At 44.8% G+C, this 19,535-nt stretch overlaps 1 long non-coding RNA gene across 1 annotated transcript; it reads right to left on the reverse strand.

Moving 5' to 3' along the window:
- Positions 1-15,811: 15,811 nt before the first annotated feature.
- Positions 15,812-19,402, reverse strand: LOC140691551 (uncharacterized). Its single transcript, XR_012067278.1, has 2 exons — positions 19,242-19,402; positions 15,812-16,342 (listed from the first exon to the last, which is right to left on the reverse strand). It is a non-coding gene; the product is annotated as an uncharacterized lncRNA (long non-coding RNA).
- Positions 19,403-19,535: the final 133 nt, after the last annotated feature.

A 19,535-nucleotide genomic window follows, 5' to 3' on the forward strand; every position in this document is an offset into this window, starting at 1 on the left:
GGGTCTCCTCTGCCTGGCGCATCACAAGGGCCAGGAGCACTGATTTTTAAAGGCCAGGAGGAAGGAGGAGGGAGCCCTTTTGCACTGTGCCTGAGAGCCGCCTGTGTTTTGAGGCAGAGGTCTCTGAGACTCACACGTGCGTGTAAACAGAGAAGACACGTCTGAGGAAGCAGCCCGCAGCCAGCGGCCCGGCTTCTGCGGCCGCCTCCCTCGCGTGCTCCCCACCCTGCGCTGGGCCGGGCGGGCTGCTGGCCTGCAGGCAGCCCTGAGGTCTGACACAGGGGACAGCACTTCTGCTAGACTTCTCTTAGCCTCCTGGAGAGTGTCCTTATTTGTTTTTTTTTTAAACCAATGCATCCTTTATTTAAAAGTTTAACATGAGCCAATAACTCCACTCCTGGGTATATATCTGAAAAAAAACAAAACCACTCATTTGAAAACATGCATGCACCCCAGTGTTCATGGAAGCATCCTTTACAACTGCCAAGATACAGAAGCAACCTAAATGCCCATCAACAGATGACTGGATAAAGAAGTTGTGTACACACACACACGCACGCGCGCGCACGCGTGCACAGTGGAATACTACTCAGGCACAGAAAGGATGAACTTTTGCCATCTGCAGCAGCATGGATGGACTTGGGGGTATTATGCTAAGTGAAATAAGTCAGACAGAGGAAGACAAATACTGTATGATATCATTATATGTGGAATCTAAAAAATACAACAAACTAGTGAATATAACAAAAAAGAAGCAGACCCACAGAGACAGAGAACAGACTAGTGGTTAGCAGTGGGGGGAGGCGAGGAGCAGTATCAGGGTAAGGGATTAAGAGGTGCAAACTATTAGGTGTAAAATAAACTACAAGGATATACTGTGCAACACAGGGAACATAGCCAATATTTTATAATAACTATAAATGGAGTATAACCTTTGCAAGTTGTGAATCACTATATTGTACACCTGTAACTTATATAATATTATAATCAACTGCACTTCAATAGAAAATAAAAATAAATAAAACATTTAATTAAATGCATTCAATTTCTTTGTGCCTCCATTTCCCCTGGGACTTGGAGAAAATGAAATGTCCCTCCTCTTCAGCCCCACGACTTACATGTCCTAATGACGTGGTAGAGGGAGGGTTCTGTGCTCGGGTAAGGTGACTTACTTGGGAAAGTCATTTCCTGAGATCTCCCTGTGCCCTGCGGTGGGATTCCACGTGAACCTCTCGGATGGCCCTTAGCACGTCCTGCCCTGTGACCTTGTTCCGAAGACGGACATTGTCCCTCCTCCTAAACTGTAAGCTTTGGAGACTAAGCATCACATCAGGCAGGTCTTTGCTTTTTTCCTACAGCATGTTTCTCATTTCTTGTCTTATCCTTTAGTCTGAAGAAATGCTTTTTGAAAGAAAGAGCAGAAAATTGTCGTGGATTTTTAAGGTCAAATTGTTTTACATCTATATTTAAAAAAAAAAACAGAACACACACACACACACACACACAACTCTGCAGACATCACTGTGGGTTTCTCTAGCTACCTATGTGACTTCTTTCTCTTCAGAAGTTAAATAGCACAATATAGGTAGAGAGACAGAAATGGAAAATATTAGAAATTGCTGCAGTCAGGATTTGAATATATTCACTGAAAAGGCAGATGGGAAAAGCAGAAAAGAAAAAATGGTTTTGGAACAGTTGGTCTACCAGTAACGAGGGAAGCAGATCTCATACTCCACGCCTATAAAAATATTAAGACATGTTCAAGAAGGTTCATACCAGATTTGTCTATAATAGCCCCAAACTGGAAATAGCTCAAATACCTATCACCAGGAAAGTGGATAGATAACTCGTGGTGTACTCACACCACAGAATATTGTTCAACAAAACAGAACAACTGATACACAAAGCAACACAGAGACAAAATGCTGAGTGAGAGAAATCAGACACAAGAAAAGTATACACTTACAATGAAACTTCCAGAAGGTTCAAGAACAGTCCAAAAGTGTGTTTGTTGACAGACATCAGGACAGGGGGGCTGTATCATGGGGAAGGGGCAGGACCACTCCCTCTGGAGTGCTAGACATGGTCTAGATTCTGATCTGGGTGATGTTTATATATGGAGAAATAATCGAATTCTGCATTTAAGGTATCACTTACATGTGGAATCTAAAGAAGTGACACAAATGAATTTATATACAGAAGAGAAAAAGATTCGCAGACACAGGAAACAAATTTATGGTTACCAAAGGGGGGGCGGGGGGCGGGATAAATTAAGGGTTTGGGATTAGCAGATTCAAACTACTATAGATAAAATAGATAAACAACAAGGTCCTACTGTACAGTTTTATTCAATTTCTTTTAATAACCTATAGTGGAAAAAGAATATATATACGTGTAACTGAATACTATGCTGTACACCAGAAACTAACACTGGAAATCAACTATACTGCAATAAAAAGGTTTTAAAGGTTTACACAAAAATATATATATTTATGCACCATTAGATAATAACTAAAATTTTTAAAAAATTAAAGAGAATAAAGCCCTGCTCTTGATGGAGTGCTTACTACGTGTCAGGTAAAGTGCTAAGCACATAAGTCTTGAAAAATATTAAGCCATTTGCCACGAGTCACGGGCTCCATGAGAACCTTGACTCTGACCCGGCGCTTGCCGGCTCCACACGCCCCGCGCTCCGCGGCCCCCGCGCTCCGGAGCCGGAGGAGCTGGTTATCCGCGGCCCTTGGGCGCGGGGCGGCGGCCGGCCGAGCTCTGCCCGAGTGTCTATTTGATAACAATAAACCTCTGTTGCAGTGTTAACGGAGCTGTTAAAACACTTCCCTTGCTGTTGGTTATGTCAGACGCCCTGCCAAGGCTCAGGGACAGTGGCCTGATTGTTGAAGGAAGGAACTTACCAGAGGAACAGTGAATGGAGTTTTCAAGAAGGCATGGAGGGAAGAACAGAAAACGCATTATTTGTGGGATTTCTTCATATTTGAAGTTCATTCTGGCCGGGTGCTCTTGTGGGGAGAGAAAACCTAAAATGAGGTTCCAGAACCCATCTCCCCTCCATCTGCTGTCTCCTTTTGACTTAATTATCTTAGTTTCATTTGTTCAAGTTATGAAATTTAACTTACAAACCTGGAGAGTTATTATCAATACACTAATATATTAATTAAATTAATTACTAAAATATAATTATTTGTATTTATATGAATAATAATCAAATATCAATATATTAATAAATAGACACTGACCATCTTAATATTTATTAGTTGGGGTTCAAATATATGATTCACGGCACTCATATGTCCTCATGAAAAGAAGGAGAGGAGAACCCACCCATGCCTCATGGCCTATGCAGCCCCGACCCTCCAGGTCTCTCCTACCGGTCATCCGAAGTCCTCATCTCCATGGCCAGCCATCTTGTGTGCTGGAGAGGTTCGGTCATCCTGCTCTCAGGAAATTCTGGTCCACAAAATAGCACCAATGACAGCTTACTATGACTCCACTGAGTTAAGCAGATCCTGAAGAAACTCCATTGCCTTCCTTTCAAGTCTGCAAATCTGACTTGACATACAGGAGACCAGACAGCATGGCTGTAAGGAGTTCAGCTACTTACTTGGAGTGTTACTTTGGGCAAGGCACTTGGCTTCCGTGAGCTTCCCCGGGGTCTTTGTCTGCAAAGTGGCGCAGTATCTAGGAGTGCACGAAGAAGCTAATTTGCCTGGCAGAGAGCTTTGCACTTGGAGGAAACTCACTAAGTAACGCCTATGGTGACGGCTGATTTAATAGAAGTAGCTGGGAGCCGGAGTCTTCCCCCACCCCAGGTAAAATATGAATAAGGTTTCAATGCCACATACCAGTTTAGTGACTTTATTTTCTTTATTTGGTATAAATTGGGGCTGCAAAGGACTAGTTTTCAAGCTCTCCCATGTTCCAAAATCAGCTGAACGGAGGATTTTTAAATGAGTCCTCGTTGGAAAAGGGAAACTTTAATAAAGGTGACCAAAATCCTAATTTTCCAAACCCTGAATTGATTTGAGTTAATCATAGGTGCAAATCATCTTTTCAGACAGATATTCAGTGATGCAGGAATATATGGTAAAGCTTCGTCATCCTCCCAATACCCAGGTCAGGCATGACCACTGGGACCGTAAAGTGACAGTCCTTCCCAGCTGGGGCCTGGAGCCAGTTCCGCCACCAGCCTTCTAACTGACACTGGGACAGCCTCAGAATCTCCCTCCCCAGCCTCCAGGCAGCCCAGTCAGTCCACCAGCTTGGTCCCAGAGATGAGCACTAATCTCTGGGCTAGGTCACTGGTCAGGTCCTGTACCAATGGTTTGGGGTTTTTTTTTAACGCTGATCTAGGATAATTTTTAAAAATCAAAATAGAGCAAGCTATGTGAAGTCTGAGCCTAAGGGAAACATCTCGCACAGGGCTCTCACCAGAATTTGGAGTTACGAAAAGAAAGCCCTTTGAAAGCCAGCTGTTTTTCTTCTCTTTTCCCTTCGTCCAGTAGGTGGCGCTCCTGAGCGAGGTCCCTTGGCCAAGATGGAGTCAGTCTGAACCCAGCTTCTATCTCAACAGCAGCAGGTGGATGATTGGGAATCTCTGCCCATTGCATGGGAGGCGGATGCTGCCTGCCCTTGTCCAGTCTGTCGTGGGTGAAGGCGGGAAGACCAAAGGAAACACAGCGACACCCAGTGAAACTGGATATTCCGAGAAAGAAGCTGGGGTGGCGATGAATTGTCTCCGTGGAGAACCTGGACTCTTGCTATTTCAAGGTCTAACTACATGCTTCAGGCTCCTGTGAGTGAAGTTTCTAGATCTTAAAATATGGCCATCATTAAGAAGTCTACAAATAATAAATGCTGGAGAGAGTGTAGAGAAAAAGGAACCCTCCTACACTATTGGTGGGAAAGTAAATTTCTGCAACCACTATGGGGAACAGTATGGAAGGTCCCCAAAAAACTAAAAGTAGAACTACCATATGATCCAACAAACCCATTCCTGGGCATATATATGGAGAAAACTATAATTCAAAAAGAGACATGAACCCCAATGTTCATAGCAGTACTGTTTACAATCGCCAAGACATGGAAAGAACCTAAATGTCCATTGACAGATGACTGGATGAAGAAGATCTTGTGTGTAAACACACACACACACACACACACACACACACACACACACACTCAATGTAATACTACTCAGCCACAAAAAAGAATGAAATAATGCTATTTGTAGCAACATGGATGGACCTGGAGATTATCATATTAAGTGAAGCAAGTCAGAGAAAGAAATATCATACGATATCACTTATATGTGGAATCTAAAAAAAATACAAATTTTATTTACAAACTAGAAATAGACTCACAGACCTAGAAAACAAACTGTGGTTACCAAAGGGGAAAGGAGGAGAGGGATAAATTAGGAGTTTGGGAACAACAGATACACACTACTATATATAGAATAGGTAAACAACAAGGTCCTACTGTAAAGCACAGAGAACTACATTCAATTTCTTATAATAAGCTATAATGGAAAAGAATCCGAAAATATATGTGTGTATATATGTATATAACTGAATCGCTTTGCTGTACACTTGAAACTAACATTGTAAATCAACTACACTTCAATAAAAAATGTATTACACACAACCATTTAAAAAGAAATCGAGTTTATCTAGAACTTTCCATTCTCCCATTGCTAACTAACCTTTTCTATCTTGGCCTTGCCTCCAGGGATCACCAGTCTTGTCTCACCTTTTGGTGCAGGGCAGCTTAGTATTCATGTGGGGCCTCTTCCAACTTTCCAGCAAGGCAGAGTGAGGCGGCCCCTGTGGACATGGATTCACACACTTGCTGGACAGGCTCATGCGGGCTGGCTCGTACAGCAAGGCAACTCCTGATTTCCTTATTTCAACCACCTCTCGCTGCTTCTTTCTACAGGGAAATGGTTCCAGAGAATGGTTATCAGATATCTGCATCTTCAGGACTGAACTGTTTCAGCCTGTAAACGCATTGACCTGGTGGGTTTGGCATTGCCCCTGGTGGGGCAGCCAGCCAACAGTTCAGAGCGCTGACCCCGAGGATCTCGAAGTCAGACTCGTGAACAGATCCACTGGGGAGCCATCAGCTCCAAGAGCCCCTGAGACTGTACAAAATATTGCTTTTGACGGCATGGAAAAGCCTGAAAAACCCACCAGGATTAGGCTACATCTTTCATTTGTTCTGCCCCAGTGTAGCCCAGGGCTTCTCAACCTTGCATTACTAATGTCTTGGGTTGGATAACTCTTTGTTTTGGGGGGCTGTCCTATGCCTTGTAGGATGTAGAACAGCATCTCTGGTCTCAACCTACCAAATGCCAGGAGCACCCCAACTCCAGTAGTGACCCCAAAGTTCCCCCGACATTGTCAAATATCCCCCGGACCCACTGGAGAATCCCAGGTCTAGACCCATGTCTAAGTGAGGTGCCCCTTGGCTTGAATCAATACGGTAAGGTCATGCTCATTGGCCTGTAGCCCTCAAGCACATTTCTTTTGCAAAACTTCTAATTTAAAAAATGACAGTAAGTTGGCGCCGGGAAAATGTCACCTTTTGACATCGCACAGCCTGAACAGGTGACTGGCACCTTGTATGAACCTGACGGTTCTTGAATGGACATCTTCACCACGGGATCTGCCCTACTATTCGATTATTGCTGTTGCTGCAGTGTTTTGATTGCTGGCTTTTTGTTTTCTTTATTCTGTATTCATTCTTCCCTCTCTCCCCTTTCATCTTACATTCACTGTTTTTCCCCTGTTGTCTCTCTAGACAATTACTTCTGTTTCTAAATGCACCGAAGCTTGTCTCCCAGATCACCACAGAGCACCTCATTGGGAGAGACCAGCCTTTTTCTCGGAGTCCAGCCATCACTTTGCTGCCATGGCGGGGGGCGGGGGGCGGGGGGCGGTCACTAGGCTGTGTTTACACAAACCAACTGGCTTAGGGGGGAAAAGTTTAATGCAGTCAAACTCGAGGCTATTGTATAAACGACTTTAGTCAAACAGCACGCTGTTTTCAAATTCCATAAGTGGGAGGGACCTCAGAGGAAAACAATCCGAGGAGCTCACTTTTGCAGAGAAAGCAACGGTGACCTCAAGATGGCACCGACCTAACCAACAGTTAGGGATAAGCACTCTGCAACGTGCACGTTGTTAAGGGGTTCGCAAGAAAAGCTAGCAAGTCAGGGAGAACCCAAGCTCAAGTTTCTGTGTGCTCTTTCCCACAGAACCACTGAGGAGTCAGGAAGAGGCATCCCAAGGTGTCCATCCTGGTGGAGGGGACTCCACGGGCGTCACCTTCCTCCTTCACTACCCCGGCCCCTGGGAGGGTGGGGTGGTTTCTCTGGTTGGTACATTCGGGAAAGGTGTCTGGGAGTGCTCAGCACTGCCCCTGTTCCTGGGGACGGTGGCCCAGCACTCTGCTCAGAGCAAGAGTCACCCAGCCCAACCCCTGCAATAGCTCTGGCCCTGCCCCCGCAGTGCGCATGACGCGGGACCCCTCTGCCAAAGCCTGGGCTTTTCTAAGCCCATTTAGGGCAGATACAGAAACAACCTTGCCTCTACCCCAGTCAGCCATCCTCTGAGCAAGTGTGCGCGTCTGAGCTCCCAGGCAGCCTGGCCTGCTGCTTGGCACTCGTAGTTCATGGAACATTCGGTTGCCAGGCATCTCGAAGGTCAGGAGCTCAAGTTGGCAGAGGAACTACTGTTTCAGTGGTTTCTCCCTCCTCTGAATTACTTTTCTTTTAAAAATAAGTTTTTAAACATAAGCCTTCAATTCTATGCCAAGCCACAGAGTTCAATTTAGCATTCTGGGGTAGTTATTTTAATTTATTTTTACCTTGTACACTTCAGCATGCAATCGGGAGCGCAATGCCAAGAACTGTGTGTTATCCTCTCACGACAGAGGTGACTGAAGAGACATGAAATATTTCTTTTAAATCTTCCTTTTATAGATCTGATACCTATTTCTCTGTACCATAATATTTGTTTCAGGATGACGTCATCCCTCAAAATATATTTTAAAATGCCTCTCAGAATTTCCACGAGCCTGTTTTTGAGCTAACACAGGGAAAACAAAATCCTTATTTTCTTATCTCACTTTTTTTAGTATCTGACATTTTAATATCTTTTTTGATTACCAAACCGAGTATTTTGATTTCCTGAATCAAGGACAGCCTCAACTGCTTTAACATTTTTTTAATCATTCTTTTTATTTTTTTTTGAATTAAAAAAATAGCTTTCTCCTTTATTTCTTTTCTCAGAAGGGTACTAGGGATTGAACCCAGGACCTCGTATATGCTAAGCACGTGCTCTACCCCTGAGCTATACCCTCCCCCCATTTTTAATCATCCTTGAGGTTAACAAAAAGTGAGGCAGTCTCAGAAATAATTTTCAAGGAATTCACACATATGTTCTGAGGAAACCTTAACTGTACGTGTAGGTTCAGGGATTTTTATGTTGAAATACAAGTCCCACGCCTTGTATTGTAACTTCTTAAACTTCACAGGCTCTCTTCCAATCGCAGTGCCAGAAGTGATTTCATTTGTCGTGAGTTTCTAGTTCTCACTACTTTACCTAAAGAAAGATTAGGAAAGAAAGCCACAGAGGAGGTCACTTGGAAGTTAAGTGAATTAATCTTAAATAAGTTGAGAAGAAGCCCAAGGTATTTAAATCAATGTTATAGGACCCTTCTGACATTTACTACATTGCTCTATATTGTTCAGGAATGAGATGGGAGCTGGTGATAAGTAACTTAGGATTCGCATGACCATCGATATGCTAGGCCCTGTGTACCGTTGTGCAGGTTGTGCACTGCACAACCTCATAGTGGAGGGTCTGTCCCAAAACTGTATGGACCACAATTATAGCAGCAGCCCTGGTTTGTCTGGAACTACATAATGATAAGTAGTTCATGATATTATTTACATTTTGGGGGAGTTTAATCTTTGAAGTCTTACAGCATGTTTCAAGTGACTTGCGCCTACCAAAATGGACCAGGCAGTAAGAGATGAGTAAATGGAGACCTGGAGATTAAAGGTACTTCTTGCCCAACATCACGCAGCAACACTTTTCAGACAAACTTCTAGCAAGTCAGTCTGGCACGTAGGCAGATGTAGATCGTGCTTGCCCTTTATTTTTAGGCTCCTTCTGAAATAGTCTTTATCTCAAGAAGGTATTTTTGTGCTTCAGTTTCCTAAATGTGTTTCTAGATATGCTGCACACCGGAAAGTGGTGTAGATAGGACCCAAAGTAATTGAGATTTCTCAGCTGGGAACACTGGCGCCGGCGGCTGCAACGTCCTGGTCCACTTACCTCAAGGGCCAAATGCCCTGCGGGTTTGACAGGCAGATCAGGAATTCCCTTTGGAAGCACACCAGACAGAATCTGTTTGAAAGTTAAGGACCTGCAGAAACACAGGGGCAAGTTCCTTGGAGTCGTTAGGCAGATACAGAGGCCATTAGCAGACTGCTGAACAAGCTGTTAGGGTCGAGGAGGAGGAGGAGGAGGAGCCAGACCACCTGGACTTACTCAGGTTCAGCTGTGATGCTGTTTGGGGGTGTCCTCAGAGCATCACCTTCCTTCCCATGGCCCCCACCACCCGCCTGGACACAGAACAGTGGAGCCGGAGCCCCGGGTCTTCCTCTCACTCTTCCAGGCTCAGCGCAACCCTGAAAGGCCACTCACTCTGTGCGTTAGTTTTTTTCACTTGCAGCATGGGAATAACATTACATACCTCATTGTGTGGTTGTGCGGGTTAATAAAAAGAACCTAAATCATTTGGTATCATCCTTGGTGAAAGAGGAGGCACAGAATAAATGTCAACAATAATAATAATAACATGGAAGCAACCTAAATGTCCATCCACAGATGACTGGATAAAGATGAAGACACACACAGACACACACACAATATGGAATACTACTCAGCCATAAAAAAGAATGAAATAATGCCATTTGCAGCAACACGGATGGACCTGGAGATCATGATACTAAGTGAAGTAAGTCAGACAGAGAAAGACAAACAGCATATGATATCACTTATATGTGGAATCTAAAAAAATGACACAAATGAACTTATTTACCAAACAGAAATAGACTCAGACGTAGAAAACAAACTTATGGTTACTGGGGAGAAAGGAGGGGGAGTGACAAATTAGGAGTTTGGGATTTGCAGATACAAACTACTATAGGTAAAATAGGTAAACAACAAGGTCCTACTGTACAGCACAGGGTACCCAATATCTTGTAGTAACCTATAAGGAAAAGAATATGAAAAAGAATATATATATTATGTATAACTGACTCACTACACTGCCAGAAACCAACATAGCATTGTGAATCAACTATACTTCAATAAAAACAGTAGTAATAATTGTCAGTAGAAATAATAACTATCATTATTGCTGCCACTGCCACTACTTCTATTACGTTAGTCAGCAACTATCACTGTGCACCTGCCCTGCATTTGATACAGCAAAGCTCCCAACAGGTAGTAAATCTGACACAAGGCACATATGAGACACGGGAGAGAAAAGTGGGAGACTTGGAGATGGTGCTCACACACAAACTCACACAAACAAACTCTCTCACACACACAAACACACATACACACAAACCCACACACACTAGAACACACACACACACACACACATCCGCACACACTCACACGCAGACTCACACACATGGACGCAGGCTGTTGTTGCGGGCCGGGGTGTTGATGTAACGTGGTATCAGTTACCCTCCCAGGCTGGTCAGGGTGCCTGGGAGTTGGTTTTCACAGAGTAGGGAGGGGGAGAAAAGGCGGTCTGTCTAGCAAAAGCCGATAAGCTAAAAAAAATATCCTGCCTTCGCATTCGTCGTCGGGCCCGGCGCTTTTGCTGACTCCTGGCCCAGTAACGCGCTCCCCTCCTTGCTGGCACGGACACTGGTGAAGTCAGCCACACGAAGGTGCATAAAAAAGGCAAAACGAAACTCAAAAAGGAAATACCACAGACGTTACGACATGCGTCCTAAGATCTCCAAAACTTCGTCTAAAAATGTCCTGCTTATTAGAATGGCTTACTGGTCCCGTAGACCCATGCGTCCTTAAAAAAAAAATTTCTCAACTGTCCCTTAGGTTTAAGGCTGGACTCAGTCGCTCAGAGCCCAGTGGAGATAAATCAACCAGACGGCTCAGTGGGCTGGGAAGCCGCCTTCAGGGATCTGGGGCAGCACCGCATGTGGCTGAAGATCACGTGTTTTGATGTCAGTCAGATCTGCTTTCATATCCTTGCTTTACCACTTCTGAGTCGTGTGACTCTGGGCAGATGGCTGACGCCTCTCAGACCCAGTTCCCAACTCAGCAGAGTGACTCAGAGGCCAAGAGCTCAGTCTCAGACGTGCCCTGCAGTCTTGGTTCCATGACTTATAGCTGGGTGACCTCTAAGCTTCAGGTTTCTCTCCTGTAAAATGAGCATAAGGTCCTCATGGGCCAGGACTGTGTCTGGACTGGGTGGGTCACGTAGGTAAAGCCCTGGACACGGCCCCGGGCATACGGGGGGCACTCAGGAGACATTAGCTCTCACTGGTGCCAATAACGCATCTTACCTGTAGGCGGTACCTAAGAAGTTTTATCCTTCCCTCCCCTGTCCACACTCTGTCCCAGTGTGACCGGCATATCTTGTTCCAGGCCAAGCTGGAGGGTCATCTGTCCCACACGTCGTTTTATCACTGAGTCCTCTTCCTCCTTCCTCACCCAGCAGCTAAGAATTGGCCTGATGCTGTGCCCCGAAGGGCTATCTTCTCCCACAGAGGTCTTTCTGGAAGCCACTGGAAACTTGAAATGCTACAGTCTCTGTTCTGCTAAAGGGACTGGAGACAAAGGATCTCAGACTTAGACCCCTGGGAGGAATGGATATCAGGGACCATCTCCAAGGAGGAGGGAACCAAAGCCCTGGGTGGAGCCACGTGTCCAGAGTTGGTCCAACCAGCAAGGCGCTGCTGCCTCCGGACTGGATCCACAGTTAGTCAGCGACTCCTTCCTGCTGCCTGGGAAATCTGAGGGAACCGTGTCATGCTGCTGTTGTTAAAACAAACCCCAAACCAAAAACGTTTGTTATGGAGTCTAAGGAGAAATAGCTCGAGTCATTTATTTATTATAAAATAACTAGTCCCACATGCTAAGCATTACTTTTAAGATTGTGAAACTAGGCAAGACCTGGTAATAGATCTCCTTCATTATCAACATGAATGGAAGGTTTATTATTTCAAATCAAGTTGTGTTTTGTTTGGGAAGTCCCGTCTAGCATGCACAGAATATTTACACCAGTAAACCCGGTGTTGTCCGTCCCTGGCGGGGAGGGTTTGTATTTCAGCGTGTTTGGGAGGCCAGAACAGACAGGGAACAGATCAACCTGTTCATCTGGAGTCCTTAGGGCCTGCCTAGCCTTGAGTGGAACTTCAGCTTTTTAGGTAATGTTCTGGGCTGGCTCATGACCATGGACTCATGGGCGTGTCCTGTGACCTGCAAGGTAGGCAGCACCAGTCCCAGAGCCTGGGTTCCTTCCGTCCTCCCTGGCCTTGAGCCAAAGATGGTGACGCTTCTTCTCTTGCAGAACGAATTCACCGTAGTGGCCTGCCTGAATCTCAGCTGCTGGTGGAGCCACGATGACTGACAGAATGTTCTGCAAAAGCAGGTTCAGGAAGAGGCTCTCCTGTGTCCTGCCCTCCCTCCGGGGCTCGGGAGGTGCCCTTTCACGGACCTGGCAAAGTTCTGATGTCAAAATTTACCCCTAATGAGAAATACTCGGACAGTGTGGAAAGATACTGTTCAAAAAAGATTTAGCATTCAATTTCCCAGTAAAATGTTAACTTTTTTTTCATATAATTGAAGTATAGTCAATTTACAGTGTTGTGTTAAAACAGCAGAGTGATTCATATACGCAGACACACACACACACATTCCACTCTTAACACTTTGAATATTCTTATGGGCTGTTGAACATGCGTGCACACAATGTAACAAAAGGGAAATTTGACATATATTTAGTAATCATTCTCTTACACCATGAGAGTCTTTGCATAACAATGTCATTACTTTTAATGACTGCCTGGAATTCCTTTGCTGTTTCTTTTGACTGATAACCTCTTTAGGTTGTTTCCAGATTTCTTGTTTTCATAAAAAATGCAATAATTGATGACTATCCTTTTAGACACATTCCTGTCATTTCTCTTGGGTCAAAGGGCAAGACATTTAAACTTTTCATACATTGCCAAATTACCCTCTGAAGTGGCTACAGAAATTTCTGTTCTCACCAACAATTTATGGGATCACAATCATAGGATTCTTTTTTTTTTATTTATTTTTTCATAGGATTCTTTTTAAATGACACAATAATTGGTTAAAAGGAGCAGGTGGTACCCACCAACAGGGAGGTGAAAACTCTTCTCCAGCTCCTTAACTCTTCATCTGAGTCTTCCTTTGACTTAGACATCTGGCAAGACTTTGCAGAATCAAGATAAAAAGAATGACAGTAATTTGAGTGATGAATACATAATTCCTCTCCCTGAGGAAAATAAATGGGGAAATAGTATCAGAATGAGAAAAACAACCAAATCAAGGAAACAAAAAGGGGCGAAGACAGATGCCGTACAAATGATGGTTCTCTTTGTTTTGTTTTAAAATTAGGTCAGAGGGCAGAAGCGTTACAGCAGCCCTAACACTCATGTCCAGTCATCACTCTTAGTGTCTTATCTTGCAGGTTCTGGATAATATTGTGATAACGCAGTCAGTTGTACACAATTAGAGTTTTCTAACATACCACAAAAATTTGGCCTTGTGAGTGATACCAGGGCATTCCTTTGAGAATTTTAATAATGATCAGAAAATCAGAATTCCAGAAAAAGGGTTCAGTCCAACAAGAAAGAGAATAATAACCCAAAGAAGTTTCTTTTCTTAAAAGTAATCAGGTCCCAGCAGGTCTGTTGTGATGGTCTGCCTGTGAGCATGGGAGCTTCAGCTGACGGTAATGAATATGTCGCCTGAGATCTGTCTACAATTTTAACTTCCCAAATCATACTCACACGGATTCAAGAGGAACACACCAGGACCCTGGGAGCTCTCTACACTTAGATAAGTGGGGGAATGCCGCTCATGTGATAAAGGACTCGGGACTTCCTTTTAGGGACAAAGCTGATGGTCTTGATGGGACCTTTGGGAGCCTAAGTATGTGCAGAGATAGAGGTGGCATCTTCTCTCTGCCAGAAGCGTCATGGGGAGGTTGCAGAGGTGCTTCCCAGCTGGGGAAAGGGTCTTCAGATTTTGTGGGAGGATTCCATCACAAGGCAGCTCACGATTCCCTGAATGCAGACCCTCCTTGAGCTTCATCGTGTTCCCTGAATACTAACACCTACATGGGAACCAGATCAGCTCCAGCCTACAAAGAGAACAGTCTGTTTTCCCAATGACAGGCACATGCAGGGAGGAAGATTTTATTTGTTTTTTTGGAACTTGATATTTTTTAGAGACAGAGATGAGATTGATTTAAACAATTTTACAAGCCAGGGGGCTACTAGGTGAGGTTGGAAAGAGGAAGAGAAGAACGAAATGGAAACTACAAATGAGATGAAGGTTGATCAGGTCCAGCAGGAGGCTTGGGGTCCAGGGGTCAGGTGACCTTGAACAGGACTAGACAGGTCTCCTGTTCTGATTCTGGAAGGAGGCCAGGCTGATGTGGAGGTGGGCAAGTCTATAGATGAAGAAGGACCAGAAGCCAAGGGGACTCACACCCAGAGGCCCATCTGCCCCAAAGGTAGGAGGTGATGGCCTGGGGGAGGGAGGAGGGAGCCAGAGGTGTGTTGTTCTGCCCGGAGGGGTGGACACTCAGGACGTTGGCTTAGTGCTCGGTGCCGCTATCCCACGGAAGTGAGTATCAACTCCTAGAAATGTGCAGGACCGAGAGGACGTGGAGGAGACCTGAAGGGAGCTGGGAAACAGCTGAACAAGGATGAGCCCCACAACGGAGCGTCAGCGACAGACCAAGTCTGTGCCCAGGCGGCCACCCAGAGGTAACAAGGACGTGATCCGAGCTCCAGGCTGGGAAATTGGTGGATGAGCCCATCAAAAAAAAGAAGCAAGACAATTCAGAGCGCTGGCGAAGGCCTGTGTGCAAAGAAGCTGAGAAGGAACAAAACAGGATGAAGTGTCCCGGCCACTAGGGAGCTTGCTTATAATATCGTGGGGGGAGGAGCAGAAACAGTCAGGATGTCCGTGTTTGTTTTGGTTTGGTTTTGTTCTGTTCGTGCTAGTTGGGCAGAGCTGAAATCCGTTCTCCCGGGCTGTTGGAATTCGAGGGTGGAGAGGGACCTAAACATTCGTCTGTCTCTCCTCTTCTGAAGGACCCGCGTTAAAGGACGTTCCATGCCCTCCTCTGTGATGCCTTCGGATGTCTCACCGCCCTCCAGGAATTCCCCTCCGAACGCCAGACTTCAAAAGAACACTGTTGAAAAATTGTATTACGGAGCTCAAAAAGCAAAAGGGAGAAGGAGGAGGCTTCGTTTCTTTCTCGGGGGCGTCCACATCCTCCCCGAGCCCCCAACTGGACACGCAGGCCTCCAGCGCCCGCAGGCACGGCGGAAGGTCCTCGGGCGGTTCTGATGTGCTCAGTCCAGCATCTGCTGTGTTTCTCCCCAGACGCAGCCCCATTCAGGAGGCCAGCATGGTTAGCCTCCCTTCCCCGCAGATCTGGGTGAACATGGGGCAGGATATGTACTCCACGTGCTAGTCCACTTTCATCTTTATGACATGATTGCAGAACTTGAAGGAGGACTAGCATCACGAAAGCCCAGTTTCCACAGACAACGTCGGGGTCGCCGACGAGCAGTCCAGCTCCGTGACTCAGTTCTAGTGACCACGTTTCCATAACAGTGGCTGAGTTTTGTGCTCTTTGCGGCTGTAGGTGCTACTCTCCGCTTCAATCTAGGAAGACTCTGAATTTCATGTATCTTCACAGCGCCCCCAGCCCTTCTCCACAGTATCCACTGCTTAAGTCAAGAAACTGACACAACGCTGTAAATCAACTATACTTCAGTGAAAAAAAGAGATGGTGTTTTACAGACCCAGGGGAGTAATACAGAGATCCGAGGTCGAGGTTTTTCATGTGGATGTCTCCAGTGGGAGATGCTTTGGCTTCTGGTTAGTCTAGTCAACAAGGGAAAACCAGGCATCTTTGGGGAGCTGTGTTGATGGCTCTTGTAGCTGAAACTTTTGTCCCTTTCTTATTTTCTGTGTTATTAACACAAAGAAGAATGTATTTCACTCTGGATAAACACAGAACAAGAGAGCAGTTGTCTGTAGGCACCAGAGCTGCAGAAACTCCCCAGAGAAGTTCATGCTGTTCCCTACTAATTTGTCCTGGCCTGGGGCATATACCAACTATTTATAGACAGTTCTAAAGTCGTCTGATGTCTTTACAGTGGAAATTTCCTACAGTTCACTGTGATTTCTTTAGTTCTCTAGACGCCACCTTCCATCCCTCATTATTAACAGGACAAGGGAGGGAAGCTAGCCTTCTAATTGCATTTCTAACCAGTCAAACTTGGCAGAATCCGTGGACCTCCTAACGGTCAACATGATCAACTATAAAATTGCTATTTTCTTGGTTCCCCAAGGTGTTGCCCAGAGAGGCAGTTCTAGTGTCCTGCTCAATGACTAGTTCTCCAGAATCTCAGTGGCTGTAGTTTCTCTATGGCATGAAGATTCCATAGGAACTGGGTACAGCTACCTCTCCAGGGGTCCTCAGTGTCAGCCACTCATTCACTTCACACATGTTCCTTGAGCACCTGCTATGTACCACAGAAAACGAAACAGGATACTTTCCTCTTGAGATCATCTCACTTTAAGTATTTTCAGGGTTGAAGTTCACATCCAGTGGCACTCATTTGCTGAGCGCCAACTCTGTGTGTGATGCATCGTAAAGCATTCGATGTGCAAAAATGAATCATGCCATCTAGACCTTCCAGGAGCTTACAAAGAGCTTCCTAATTTCCCAGTGGTTTTTACATTTCAGTATCTCTTTAGAAGGAAAATGGTTCATAGTCGTCTACCAGTAGACCACTATGTAAAATGTAATTCTGTTTTATCGGTTCATCTTCATACCTTCTAATAGGTCTCCATGAGAGTGGTGAGAGAGAGTCTGGGGATCTGATCATTTAATTTTTTATTTAGGCTAGTGAGAATACATATCTGATGATTCAAGTTTGGATTTGGGACTAAAATGTTCATTTTGAAGACAGCCCTAACATGACTCATTATTAGATTAAACCGACTTTAATTAGATCAGGCATCTCTTGACATAAAGGAGGAAAATCCATTTTCTTTAAAAATGTGGCAATTTCTAGGAAACTGGCCCCATAATCCTAAATTAAAAGCAGGTTTCCACAAGTTGGATTCATGCCTCCTTTAGCCCCTGGTATTGTATTTGGTCTGTTTAGTTAGTTTAAGGAACAGTAACAGAAGAAGGCAGGATGGATGATGTTAAATGAGGGAAATTTAAGAGAGTCATTATGGCATTAGGCTGGGCCAGAAGGCGAGGGCTGTAAGTAATGAGATACCCACTTTTTAAACAAAGTGCTATGTCTCCATTTGGCGTGACCCTCCCTGGATAAACTGTATATTTTACCCTATTCCCATGGGCAAGAGAAAGTGAAATCAAAGGGGAGTGTTGGGCGAGACATTTATAGGTTCTAAAATGTCTTGTGTGAAGTTGCTTAACTTCTTGTTTTAAATGAAGGTGTTAAAATTCCAATGAAACAGAATATTACAGTAAGTGACCCAGGTGTGGGGAGGTACGAAGAGCACGGACGTTCTAAGAGCCCAGTGCATGAACAGACCATCTGACTATTCACTGGGCACCTCGGATGAAAAATATCACAGGAAAAACCTTAAAGCAAATGAGCCCTGGGAACTTTTCATTTTATTTAAAAGCCATGAGTAATAGAACTCTGTTGGCGATGCTGGAAGAGCTCCTTCAACAATGAGTGAGATGATTACTCCCAGAGAGAGACTGCCCCAAACTTCAGCATAGGAAGGCATCGCTCCCCAGAATGATGATGAAGAGAGAAAGAGAGGGACGGGTTCTACTTAGAATTTTCCAATTGAATGGTATTTTCCAGCTCATCTCAAGAGGGCATTTCTCCTGACTCTTCACTCAACAGGAAGACTCAGGCAAAGAGATCCAGATCTATTTTATCTTGATTTAGTCCGTGTTCTAAGTCATAGAGTGATGCCTTGATATCTTGGATCTCTTGGGTCCGTGAGAGCCCCTCGTCGCAAGGCTTTCGTCTGTAGCAACGCGTGACGCAGCGTCAAGTCCCAGGTTAGGGACCACTATTTACTTATTCATAATAGAACCAAATTATTAGGTGCCAGAATTGGATTCAAGTCCTGAACAAATATTCTTATTTAACCTTTAAACATTAAGCCCATGAAGTATATACTGTTATTATCCCTGTTTTCAGACATAAGGAAATGGACTTACAAAGGTTAAATAATTTGTCCAAGTTTACAAAGTGAGTAGCAGGGTGAGTTACGAGCAAAACATGGACAAACTGGCTCTAAAAGCCACTGTGAGTTTCTGCATTTAAAGCCTCCAGGATGTTCCCAAAGTCAAAATTTAATTGATCTCATTCATAATTCTGGAGAAGCCAGAGAGGCAGCTGAGAAAAAGCCATCAAGAGACGAAGCGATAAAGTTGGCGGGAACCCACACTTAATTTGAGGCAATTCTGAGACTGGAATGCAAACCTCTTCAGGGTATTTACTGCTTTGTCTCCTCAAGCTGTGTGTTGCTGGACTGGACTCTTGGTCTGTATACTGCAAAGCTGGAGTCACTACTGATCAGGAGTGAAAGCAGTGTCCATGAGTCCTGTAGCTGCTTCTCTGCTCTTTTCAGAACAGATCAAGCCAGTTTTCTCCATGTCCCCTTCTGCCTTCTAAGAAAGGTGCTCCTCCGTTGACGGGTCTGTGGAGCCCTCCACCTGAGAGGAACTCCTCTGGCCTCATATCTCCCTGACCAAACTCTACTCATCTTGTAAATTCCCTTGCAAATATCACCTCTTACAAAGAATTTTCCAACTTACTTCCTGTCCCCTTTTAGTCATTTCTTACCTCAACCAGGTAAAACAAGGTCTATCTTCCCCAGACTTTCATAACATCTCACCTGTAACTTTCTTCTGGCTTTTCCACATGTGTTCCATGCACATTCTTCTCTCCTGTGCTTAGTGAGTTTCTTGAAGACAGGAACTGTGTCTCCATCATCACAGAATTCTCCCTGGCATCTGGTCCAGTCCCCTTCATCCTCATTGGAGGTACAGTCACTGCCTGATGGGTGAATGAATTAATGCACAGCATCAAGGAGTAACCCACACTCTGATGTCAGTCTCCCTGCCTTGGTGACCCAGTTCCCCCCGAACCCAGTTCTCCAGATGACGGCGATGCCTGTTTAGGTGAACTG

Source organism: Vicugna pacos, chromosome 35, assembly GCF_048564905.1.
Source record: "Vicugna pacos chromosome 35, VicPac4, whole genome shotgun sequence".
Classification (NCBI taxonomy): domain Eukaryota; kingdom Metazoa; phylum Chordata; class Mammalia; order Artiodactyla; family Camelidae; genus Vicugna; species Vicugna pacos.